Here is a 12,021-nt window from a genome sequence, read left to right on the forward strand (position 1 = left end):
GTGGCGCCCAATACAGCACCCTTTACTCATTAATCCTTATCTTTTATTCTTCTGAAGACTTACCTGTTTAAAGAAGCCATGTACGAGGGCAACTGTCCAGAGAGTATTCTTTAGGTTATGCCCGATACCTCTTGTCAAATACTCATTACACACAAACATTTTCTCATAGAAGTTGCCATCCATCACCTTCACATAAATTCTTTTAAAGGCTCGCATAACATGGTATGAGTAGCTGAAAAAGAAGTCCTTTGTGAGATCCACGGTGCATAGGAGCTTCTTGTATCTATGCAATCAATAACCCCAAAAGAATATACTATTCCAAATATGAAATTAAGCTCTGATTTTTTTATGCTTGGTATGAGAATTCAGTTGGTGTTCCGCGAAATAGCGAGTTACATGGAAAATTAATAGTTAAAAAGGATAGAGAAGAAGATAATGAGATAAACTAACACATTTACCGACTTTCCAAAGAAAAGAGACAAAAAGGGGATATTCCATTAAAATCCCTTATATCGATCTTGAAAGCTTCATATCGTTATTCTCTGTGACAAAAAATCATAAAATCAAGAGAAGATGAGAGAATATAGTAATTAGGTATGAAACATAGTTTTCAATAATGAAATCGCCAATAATAATGGTAAGACGTACATCCTCCCTGCTTTACAGAACCCAAACACTATGTTCCAAGTCGGTTCTTTAAATTCCAGTATACCACAAACCTGAAAATTCACAAGGAAGCCAGAGTGGTTGAAAGACTTCAAGCCAATAGCTACAGCAAGCCAAGCAGATGCAATAGTTGGAGTTTTTGCTCCAATTAAACCAAAAAGCGCAAATTCCGGCCCCAGAAAACCAATAGACTGCACAATAGGAACATAGACAGTAACTCTTTTGGTTCTTGAGCAGGCGAGAATAGAGGAATAAGATCAATTTTTTGTGGCTTTCAGTTTAAGGGAGAGCAAATTATGGAGATTTGGGAGAGAGAAGAAGAAGGGAAGAAGAAAAGAGCCGGTTGGTTTCTTTAATTTAATTTCGGAATAAAAGGTATTTACTTGGGCAATTACTGAAGGTAAGCCGCGAACAATTGAATAAGGGAATAAGGGCGTATATTTGATTTCCAACCTGAATTTACACATATATCCTTAAGTGACTATGTAATCTTAAGGGTATAAAAGGTATTAAATTTTGAAATGACAAAGTAGTCCTTCTTAAAGGCATTGAATAATTGATTTAAATATTTTATCAAGGGTATTTGATGGTAGAAAAAAGGTTGGTTCAATTTAAATGTCCATGTTAATTATAGTATACTCTACTAATAGAGATATTTGTAAATTTTGAATTTGATATATGCTTGAAGTAACCCTGACATACATGATGTACAATCACACACTGCATACTATTTTATGTTTTAATTATTTATGGCTTTCCTGATTTTTTCTGATTTTTTTAATGAATTAATGATTTCATCCTTGCCAAATTAATTCCGAATTCCGAATTTGTAACTATGCTCCCCATTATATATCATCACTATTCAAAATCTAATTTAACTCGATCAGCATCAAACTGATGAAGTTCCTCATTTACACAAAATATAAAAGCTCTCTTAGACTGAGCATCTGCAATCATATTGGCTTGCCTACCAACATATACAAACCTCACACCAAAGAAAAGAGAGAATACGAATAGAATCTAGATACATATTCTCAAAACACCACATACGACTTGATTTTCCTGTCACAAAAATTAATAGCCAAAGTAGAATAAACTTTCAACTATAAGTTTTACGCACTCCATATTTCTTGGCGCAACAACAATGCTTATCTACTTGCCCAGATTTCAGCCATGGAATTAGTAGCTTTACCAATATATTGGACTCTTCCAAAAGAAACTTTTACCCTCTTCATTTCTAGCAATAACAAATATCCCTGCACAATGTGGATTAGAAGCACCATCAATATTAAACTAGATTGGTCCACCCATGGTATCATAATCTTATGCACAATAGATTTCGGTCTTGGATTAATTGTATTTTCTAAATAACTATAACACTTGAGATTATTTGAACAAAATACCTTAGCGAGGTTCAAAAGGATTGCCTTGCAAAGATAACATTATTTCTACTCTTCCATAAATACCACAAACAGTATATGTAAAACAATTTAGCTAAATAAGGGTAATATACATCATAAGTGTTTAAAAAATCAATAAACCACTGGAAATTGGAACAAAAGAGGTTGAAGTCTAGCATATATAGTCCTGAAATCTATACCAAATATCATGTACTTTAAAGCAGTTGAAAAATAAATGGAAAGATGTTTAATTAGCAGTACTGTGACATAAGCCATAATCCTTTCTGATGCAATGCGTGGTGGAGAAATTTAAAATTTTCATTCGAATCATTTGAATGTCACAAATAACATTATCTGGAACTCGATGAACTTCCTTCGAATCAATTGAAATTCACAAAGAACTCACTTCAAAATCGAAAGGCCCATCCAAGACTTGTTGATTCCACTAATAGAATACCAAGACATGGAAGATAAATAAGAGAAAACACTTCTCTAAACAAATTTTCATTAATCAATAAACTAATTTTCGTGTTGCAACTCTGAGCCACATATATAAGCTTCAAAACACTCCAATACATAAATAGAAACATCCAGAAAAGCCCTAAATTGATACTACTACCTTAAAGGACTTAAAACACTTCAAAAACAACTTTGGAAACTTCTTAAAACACTCTAGAATCCTAAATAATGAAAATACATAAAATAAGTAATTTCTAAGATCACATATGGGCTGAAACTTTGGAATTCCATCAACCTTATTGATTTTGACTTGCATCATTCTCCCGATCTTAGAAAAAATTCGTCCTCGAATTTTACTTGCGTAATTACTAATGTAGAATAGACGGATATACTATAGTCTTCCTCAAAAAAATTCGTTATACTTTCTAACATCCATAGCTTGTCAAAAGTAACTATTTTTCATAACTTTCACGATTAAAATTCTTGCTAAAACAAAGCAATGATTCTTTGGCATAACTGCGTCTTCAAAGCCTTCTAGGAATGGATCTTCGAAATCGTCAAACAATACTCTTCTATCACAGAAAAACAACTGCGCAAAACCTTCACAAGTAGATTTATTCTCCACATAAGACAAACTCAGATCCACAAAACTTAAACCAAGAATTTATTCATCATCAGGATATACGTCATAAACTGGTGGTAAATCCCAATTGACAAAGACCACTTCTTTTTCTCCAATAAAATAAATTGGATCTTTATTACCCCTTTTTTTTTTCTAATTTTTTGTTTCTTAGAAAAATTTATAGAAAGATAACTAGCAATACAGACTCACCAGAAATGACCGTACACTCTTGATACCAACTGATACAGGGCGTGGTGGAGAAACTTAAAATTTTCAATTGAATTAGTTGAACGTCACAAATAATGTTACCTAGAACTTGATGAACTTCTGAAATTCACAAAGAACTTACTTGAAAATCCAAAGCTAGGCATCCAAGACTTGTTGATTCCACTAATAGATGGAATACCAAGATAAGGGAGATAAACAAGACAAAACACTTCTCTAAACAAATTTTCATTAATCAATAAGCTAATTTTCGTGTTGCAACTCTGAGCCACATATTTAAGCTTCAAAACACTCCAAAACATAAATAGAAACATCTAGAAAAGCCCTAAATTGATACTACTACCTTAAAGGACTTAAAACTACTTAAAACACTTCAAAAACAACTTTGAAAACTTCTAAAAACACTCTAGAATCCTAAATAACGAAAATACATAAAATAAGTAATTTCTAAGATCACATATGGGCTGAAACTTTGGAATTCCATCAACCTTATTGATTTTGACTTGCATCATTCTCCCGGTCTTAGAAAAAATTTGTCCTCGAATTTTACTTGCGTAATTACTGATGTAGAATAGACAGATATACTGTAGTCTTCCTCGAATTTTTTCGTTATACTTTCTAACATCCATAGCTTGTCGAAAGTAACTATTTTTCATAACTTGCACGATTAAAATTCTCGCTAAAACAAAGTAATGATTCTTTGGCATAAGTGCATCTTCAAAGCCCTCTAGGAATGGATCTTCGAAATCGTCAAACAATACTCTTCTATCACGAAAAAAACAAGCTGCGCCAAAACCTTCACAAGTAGATTTATCCTCCACATAAGACAAACTCGGATCCACAAAACTTAAACCAAGAATTTATTCATCATCGGGATATCGTCATAAACCGGTGGTAAATCCCAATTGAGAAAGACCACTTCTTTTTCTCCAATAAAATAAATTGGATCTTTATTACCCTTTTTTTTTTTTTTTTTTTTTTTTTTTTTTTAATTTTTTTTTTTCTTAGAAAAATTTATAGAAAGATAACTACCAATACTGACTCACGAAAATGACCCATGAGACTCTTGATACCAACTAATACAGGGTGTGGTGGAGAAACTTAAATTTTTTAATTGAATTAGTTGAACGTCACAAATAACGTTACCTGGAACTCGATGAACTTCCTTCAAATCAATTGATATTCACAAAGAACTTACTTGAAAATCCAAAGTTAGGCATCCACGACTTGTTGATTCCACTAATAGAATACCAAGATATGGGAGATAAATAAGACAAAACACTTCTCTAAACAAATTTTTGTTAATCAATAAGCTAATTTTCGTGTTGCAACTCTGAGCCACATATATAGGCTTCAAAACACTCCAAAACATAAATAGAAACATCCAGAAAAGCCCTAAATTGATACTACTATCTTAAAGGACTTAAAACTACTTAAAACACTTCAAAACAACTTTGGAAACTTCTAAACACACTCTTGAATCCTAAATAATGAAAATATATAAAATAAGTAATTTCTAAGATGGCTGAAACTTTGGAATTCCATCAATCTTATTGATTTTGACTTTTATCAGTTTCAAACGTAAATTTTCTGAACATTAAGATTATCTCTAGCGAGAGTTTACTAGTAATAAGAGACCAAAGGAATTATAAGAGGTAAGCATTTGATATGTAGATTTAACATGACACGAAGAAGAATGGTGTGACCATCTAATATCATCATGTAAGTTATGAAATTTAAAGATAGGAATAGCCGCGAACTTTGTTGGTGTATAAAAAGTAGGAAAAAGAGTGGTCAGTAAATGGGTATCCCAATCTTTATCATTATTATTAGCTATAAGATCAGCAACCTTAAGATTCATCAGATGTATTGTTGGGGGATGAATATTGAGTTAGGACTTCCATAAAGTAGAATATGGAGTATAAGGTAAATTATAAGAGGTAAGCATTTGATATGTAGATTTAACATGACCTGAAGAAGAATGGTGTGACCATCTAATATCATCATGTAAGTTATGAAATTTAGAGATAGGAATAGCACGAACCTGTTGGTGTATAAAAGTAGGAAAAAGAGTGGTCAGTAAATGGGTATCCCAATCTTTATCATTATTATTAGCTATAAGATCAGCAACCTTAAGATTCATCAGATGTATTGTTGAGGGATGAATATTGAGTTAGATTAAAGATTTATTTGTAATCCAATGGCCAGTCCATACATTAACATATTCACCATTACCAATCCTCCATAGTATACCTGTTGTGTCTCAAACGTTGTTGCACACGCTCACCCTTTGTTCTCTCTCTCTATCACTATTCTTTTTATACTCCCTCTCTTACATCGCAGTCGTCCACCTGTCCTTCAATCCATCGCTTTCGGCTTTCCACGTGTAGGGTTTCCACTGTACCTTTGTATTCCGCGGTGCGATACCCTACTCCCGCGTCTTCTGCTTATCTTGCTTCGGGACCACACTTCCCAGAGATCCATTACTCCTCGACTCCTACTACTACTGCTTACGCCAGCCCTCAACCTTTGACCCTAGATGTCGAGGACCCTACTACTATAGATGCCCCTTCTCGATGCCGCGGCCTTTGCTGACAGGCTCGAGGTCAAGAACCTTCTCCCCTTTATCTTTATCTTGACTCGTTTGGCCCTTCATCAGTGTTTGCGTGTGCTGCAGGACACTTATTTCGCGCGCCATTTCTGCACCTCCTCGTGTTCTGAACCTCCACGTGTCGATCTCCTGTTGGTTTCTCTATCGTCCCTTCGTTTTCTGCACTTGGGTAATTACCGTTTTACCCCCGCACTATTTAAACTCCCGCTCCCATTCTCTCCCTTATTTTCTTCATTCAGTTTCTCTCTCCCTATACCTCTCTTCATCTCCCAAACTTTACTGCTTTTCCTTCCCTCGAATTCTTCCCATTTGGCATTTGCTCCGGTCTGATTTCATCACCGTTGGGCTTCGGTTCAGGTTCGTTTCTCTTGGTCCTTGTTCTCCTTACCTTATTGCTTGCATTATCTTCTGTTCTCTCTTTATCTTGCAACTGTTAGTGTCTTCTTCTCTCCTCAAGTATGTTCATATTTCCCTTGATGTCAGCGATGGTCTCTGAAAACCCCTCTCCCTCTCAATCCGATTGCTCCTCTTCTTCTCGGTCTACTGAGGTGGCCTCTCCACCCCCTATGACTGTTATGGCGGCCCCATCCACCTCGGGCCGCTTCCTTGCCCCACTACCGCCGCCATCCAGATATCGTAGACCTAATTTAAGTGCAATTAGGGCTGCCTACGGAATTCCAGCAGACATTCTGATAGAGCACGTGCCTTCGGTCACCCATTACCCCCACTTAGTATCTCCGCGGCCCGGGTTCTTGGTAGTGACCGTAGGGCAGATTGTTGCCGGGCTGTGGCTCCCCCTCACCTTGTTGGATGTGGAGGTGTGAACCATTTCAACATCCCTCCCTGCCAAGGCATCGGTAATTTCTGGTGAGTCATGTATGCCGCGAACTACTACAACAGAACCGGGGATCCCAAACTAACAAGTCGCGACATCATCTCCCAGTATTTCATAAAGAAGAGTACCAAGGATGTTGGTGTGGGGTACCAATCCTTTTGTGTCCGTCCCCAAAAGAAAACTTTCTTACTCAGCATCACCACGTCTGATAAACAGTGGCACCACTATCCACTGTACGTTTTCGGTAACTTCTTGCCCGCGGACCTCCCTGCCGAGGTGACACTTAATCATCTCATTTTTCAATCTAGTGGTGGTTTTCATCGTTGCCTCTACCCCTTTCGGCCTGGACTTCATTAACTAATATCCTCCCGTTTGTATTCCCTTGCAAGTTGGCAACCCAACTCTAAATCGAGGATATACGCAGGCTCCATCTGTCCGGTCATAGACTCCGCGAACTTGGTACTGCACAAGCTGATCGTTTGAACATTCACCCTACCACGGGCACCCCTTTGCTTGAGTCTCCGTTGCTTCACACTTTCTTGGGCTTTGTTGTGCCCTTTTACCGTCCATCCCTTCCCAAAGAACGAAGGCCCAGAGCATCGCCTTCCCCCAAAAACCGTTCCTGTTCTCACTCCCACTGCAGCCGACCTACTCAAGGCTCTTACCCCTCTTCCACAACCCCTGCATCCCGTGTCCCCCATCCCCCCTTGGCTCCTGACCCTTTACCTTCCTACCGAGCCATCTCTGCCTGGGAAGACCAATATACCCCTCCACATTCTCCCTCCACGAACATGGATCTTTCACAAATGAAGTTGTTTGATAGTGATGATGAAGTAACATAAATCTCTCCCTCCGCAGTAGCCATTCCTGCTGATGGGCCACCAAGTAAATGCCAGAGGACTACAGCGTTCGAAGCCCTGACTCCCGTCGTCCAAGCAGTGGACACAGAAGCTCCTTCCACCATCGTCCATCGACCAGGTAAGGAGACTGCTCTACCCATCGACTCCAGAACCACCCCTACTGATTTTACCCCTGTATTCAAAGTACGTCACCGCAAAGTCAATGTCGCGGACTCGGCTCTCGAGAATCCCGCTGTGGCCTCCTCCATATTCTACGACTCCTATTTACCAAAGGACCTGGCTTATGCTGAAGTAGGCACCTTTGAACATCATCGCACCTCCCTGTATATGAATTGGGAGAATGTACTTCCCCTCCATTTCGCTCCTGCTCTATCATCTCTCCTTTCTGATTTACCTGGTCTATTCTTACTTAGGTGAGTCTGGACATATCATTCATGATCCGCGGTCTCTTCAGTGCTCGGTCCAAGGTAGATTCCCTGGATAAAGAAGTAAGTGGTCCTGACGGTTTGAGAGCTACTTGCACCCGACTCCAGCAAGAACTAGAAGCCGCCGACACAGCTAAATCCCTGGCCCAAGATGAACTGAAGATTGCGGAAAACAATCACCAGCTGTATATGGACTCTGTCAATGACCGTTTGAGTCAGCAACGCACCTCCCTCCTCCAGCAGCACTAGGAAGATACCGCGGCTCTTCTGGACCAGCATAAGATGGACATGGTGACCCTCTAAAACCACTACCGGTCCTTGGCTGACAAGAGGGTAGCTAGGAAGATCCAGGAAGAGCATGCGTGGCTTCTAAAGGAGGGTCGCCTCCTTCTGAAGGTGCTGCCGACCCCTGCCGATGAGGATACGTTCACTGAAGACTAATCAAAGCCTAAGGGGTCGGCTGAAGCTGGGGGCTGTTGAAGAGGCTGCGGAAGAAGTTTGTGTTGAGGTCGCTACCACTTCTGTTGAAGATATCATCACCGATGATCCCGTCGATACCACTACGGAGATTCCTTTAGATCTCCTCTGAATTTGTCCTTGTGACCTTTGTATCTTGGCTATGTGTGTTTTTAATTTGGTGGTTAACTATCCTATAATTTCATACTGGTTTCTCTCCTTTGGAAAGGAGTGTTATTATGTTGTGTGACATTGCCCATGGTGTGTGGCCCATACCGAGGATGTTTTATGTTATGTTTAGTTAAGTCTTTTGCTGTCTCTAGCCTTGTGCAACCATCTGATGATCAATCATGGAATCCGTTTACCTTTTTATTTCCCAAACATGGGCTTAGTGCCCTCTTCTTTCCTCCCTTATCTTCTTTTCTTTCCTAGCAAATCCCTTATGCTGACCGTGCCATCTCATTAGGGCTGATAAGCCTGCCAGGGCACCGCCATGCCCCCGGGGTTGATTCGAACGTGGTGTCCATGAAGGGATCTTCCCCTGCTCATTCTATAAGGCTGATGAGCCTGCTAGGGCCCTGCCTTGACCCTGTGTTCGATTTGGATGTGGTGTCCGCGAAGGGCTCTCCCCGGCTCTCTCTAAAGGCGATGAGTGGCGGGGCACTACCTTGTCTTTATGTTTGATTTGAACATGATGTCCGCGAAGGGTTTATCCCCCCGCTCTCTCTCTGAGGCTAATGAGCCTGCCGGGGCACTGCCTTTGCCCCTAAGTTTGATTCGAACGTAATGTCCACGAAGGGCTCTTCCCCCCGCTCTCTCTGGGGCTGATGAGACTGCCGGGGCATTGCACTGCCCTGCCCCCTATGTTTGATTCGGACGTAATGTCCGCGAAGAACTTCCCCGCTCGATCTCTCTCTGAGGCTAATTAGCCTGCCGGGGCACCGCCCTGCCCCTATGTTTGACTGTTATTTGTTAATTCTTCATATTCGTTGCTCAAAAGTGCCGTTGTATTATATATGTGGAAACAGCCCAAGTCCTTTGCCCCGGACTGGTAGTACATTTAAACATAAAACTTTTTCAACATTCTTACATTCCAAGGTCTTTCTATCAGCTTTCCTTCCCTGGTCCGCAACTTGTATGTTCCAGCCCCTCCGACCTCCACCACAGTGTATGGTCCTTCCCAATTAGGCCCCAACTTTCCCTCATTTACCTTTTTAGTGCACAAATCCCCTACTTGGTATTTGCGCGGCTTCAATCACTTGCCGTATTGTTTTTGCAAGTGTCGGTGATATTCCTCTTGTTTGATGCGCGCGGTGTCCCATTTCTCCTCTGCCAAGTTCATGTCTCTTGCAAGAATGCCCCAGTTCAAACCACCTTCGACCGCCTTCGTGCGCGTCATGGGTACCACCATCTCCGAAGGGATCACGTCCTCTATTCCATATGCCAGTGAAAAAAGAGTCTCTTTCGTGGAGGTCCACGGTGTAGTATGGTACGCCCACAGTACATGACTCAGCTCCTCGGCCCATGCTCCTTTCCGGTCCTCTAACTTTCTTTTGAGATTGTTCATGATAGTCTTATTAGAGGATTCGGCCTGCCCATTACCCTCTGGGTTGTAAGGAGCCGAGAATCCCTGTTTCACATTATAGGCCTGCAAGAACTCTCTCACTTTCGACCTCGTGAACTATGTGCCATTGTCCGCGATGATGGAATGCGGCAATCCAAACCTATAGATAATGTTCTCCCACAAAAACTTGATCACCTGTTCCTCCTTGACTTGCTGTAAGGCCACGGCCTCTATCCACTTGGTAAAATAATCAGTAGCGGCCAGCATGAACCTTCTCTTACCTCTTGCCATCGGTAGCGGTCCCACGATATCCATGGCCCACATGGTGAATGATCATGGGCTGGACACACAGTGCAGCGGTTCTGCTGGTGCAAATATTAGCTGAGCAAATCTCTAGCACTTTCCACATGACCTCTTGGCAAACTCCACCGCGTCCCTTTTCATGTGAGGCCAGAAATAGCCTTGCGTTAACAGTCGGTGTGCAGTTGTTCTCCCTACCGAGTGGCTCCCGCAGTCCCCTGAGTGCAATTCTGCTAACACTTCTTGTGCCAGTCTCAGCCCTAGGCACCTCAGCAGTGGTCCATCGAAGTTCTTTCAGTACATCTCTCCTTCTACCAGAATATATCTCCGCACCGTTTGTTCCAATCTCCTTTCTCTCTCATCGGCTATCTCCCCTCCCAACAGGAAATGTTTGATTGGGCTCATCCATCCTCCTACCGCCTCCACGGTTTGACACACTTTGACCACTCTCTCGATGCTTGACTTCTCCAACTTTTTTACCCTTATGGTTCTTTCCTCCAACCCCTGCATTGCAGCTACTACGTATGCCAGAGCGTCCGCATGTCGGTTCTCGCTGCAGACCAAATGTACGAATCTAACTCTCGTGAACTTGGCTGCCTTGCGATGCACGACCTCCAAGTATTTGGCCATTCAAGCACATCTAATAATGAATCCTCCGTTTGCCTGACAGACCACTAAGTTGGAATCTGAGTAAACTGTTAACTCCTTCACCCCCAAATCCTCTGCCATTCCCAATCCCGCTATCACGGCCTCATACTCTGACTCATTATTGGTGGCCACAAACCCGAGCCTCATGGACAGCTCAATCCGGTCATTATCTGGAGTGACCAACACGACGCCTATTCCGCTGCCTGCATCGGTTGTTGACCCGTCCGCAAACATTCTCTACCCATTCCTTTTATCCCAGGGATCTGACCCATCTGGTTCCTCCTCCTGTTTGGGCTCCATGAGCATTTCTTCTCCCCACGTGGGATCCTCCGTTGGGAACTTTGCCAAAAACTCCGCTACTGCCTGTGCCTTTTCCGCAGTTCTTATTTGGTATTGCACTTCACAAGAGCTCAGCATCACCGGCCACTTGAGCATCCTCCCGAACTTCTCCACCTTCAGCGCTTGCTTGAGGGGTAGGTTTGTCACTACCACTACTTAATGTGCCTCAAAGTAAGGCTTCAACTTCAACGCCGAGAATATCAGTGCCAAGGCATATTTCTCCACCTTGCTGTACCGCGTCTCCACGTCCAACAGTGTTTTGCTCTGGAAATACACCGGTTTTTCAATCTTGTCTACCACCCGGACGAGAACCGAGCTCACCACGTATTCTGTAACTCCCAAATATAAGTACAACTTCTCCCTTTGTTCAGGCTGCGATAACAAAGGCGCCCGGCCCAAATACCTCTTTAGTTCCTGAAAAGCCTCCTCGCATTCTGGCGTCCACACAAAGTTGGGAGTGAGGCTCAACAGTTGATACAATGGCCTACATTTGTCAGACGACTTAGATATGAACCGGTTTAATGTCGCGACCCTTCCCGCTAGCCTCTGTACTTCTTTCACATCCTAGGGAGAAGGCATCTCTACAAGTGCTCTTATTTGCTCTAGATTAG

This window comes from Coptis chinensis, chromosome 8 (assembly GCF_015680905.1).
Source record: "Coptis chinensis isolate HL-2020 chromosome 8, ASM1568090v1, whole genome shotgun sequence".
NCBI lineage: Eukaryota > Viridiplantae > Streptophyta > Magnoliopsida > Ranunculales > Ranunculaceae > Coptis > Coptis chinensis.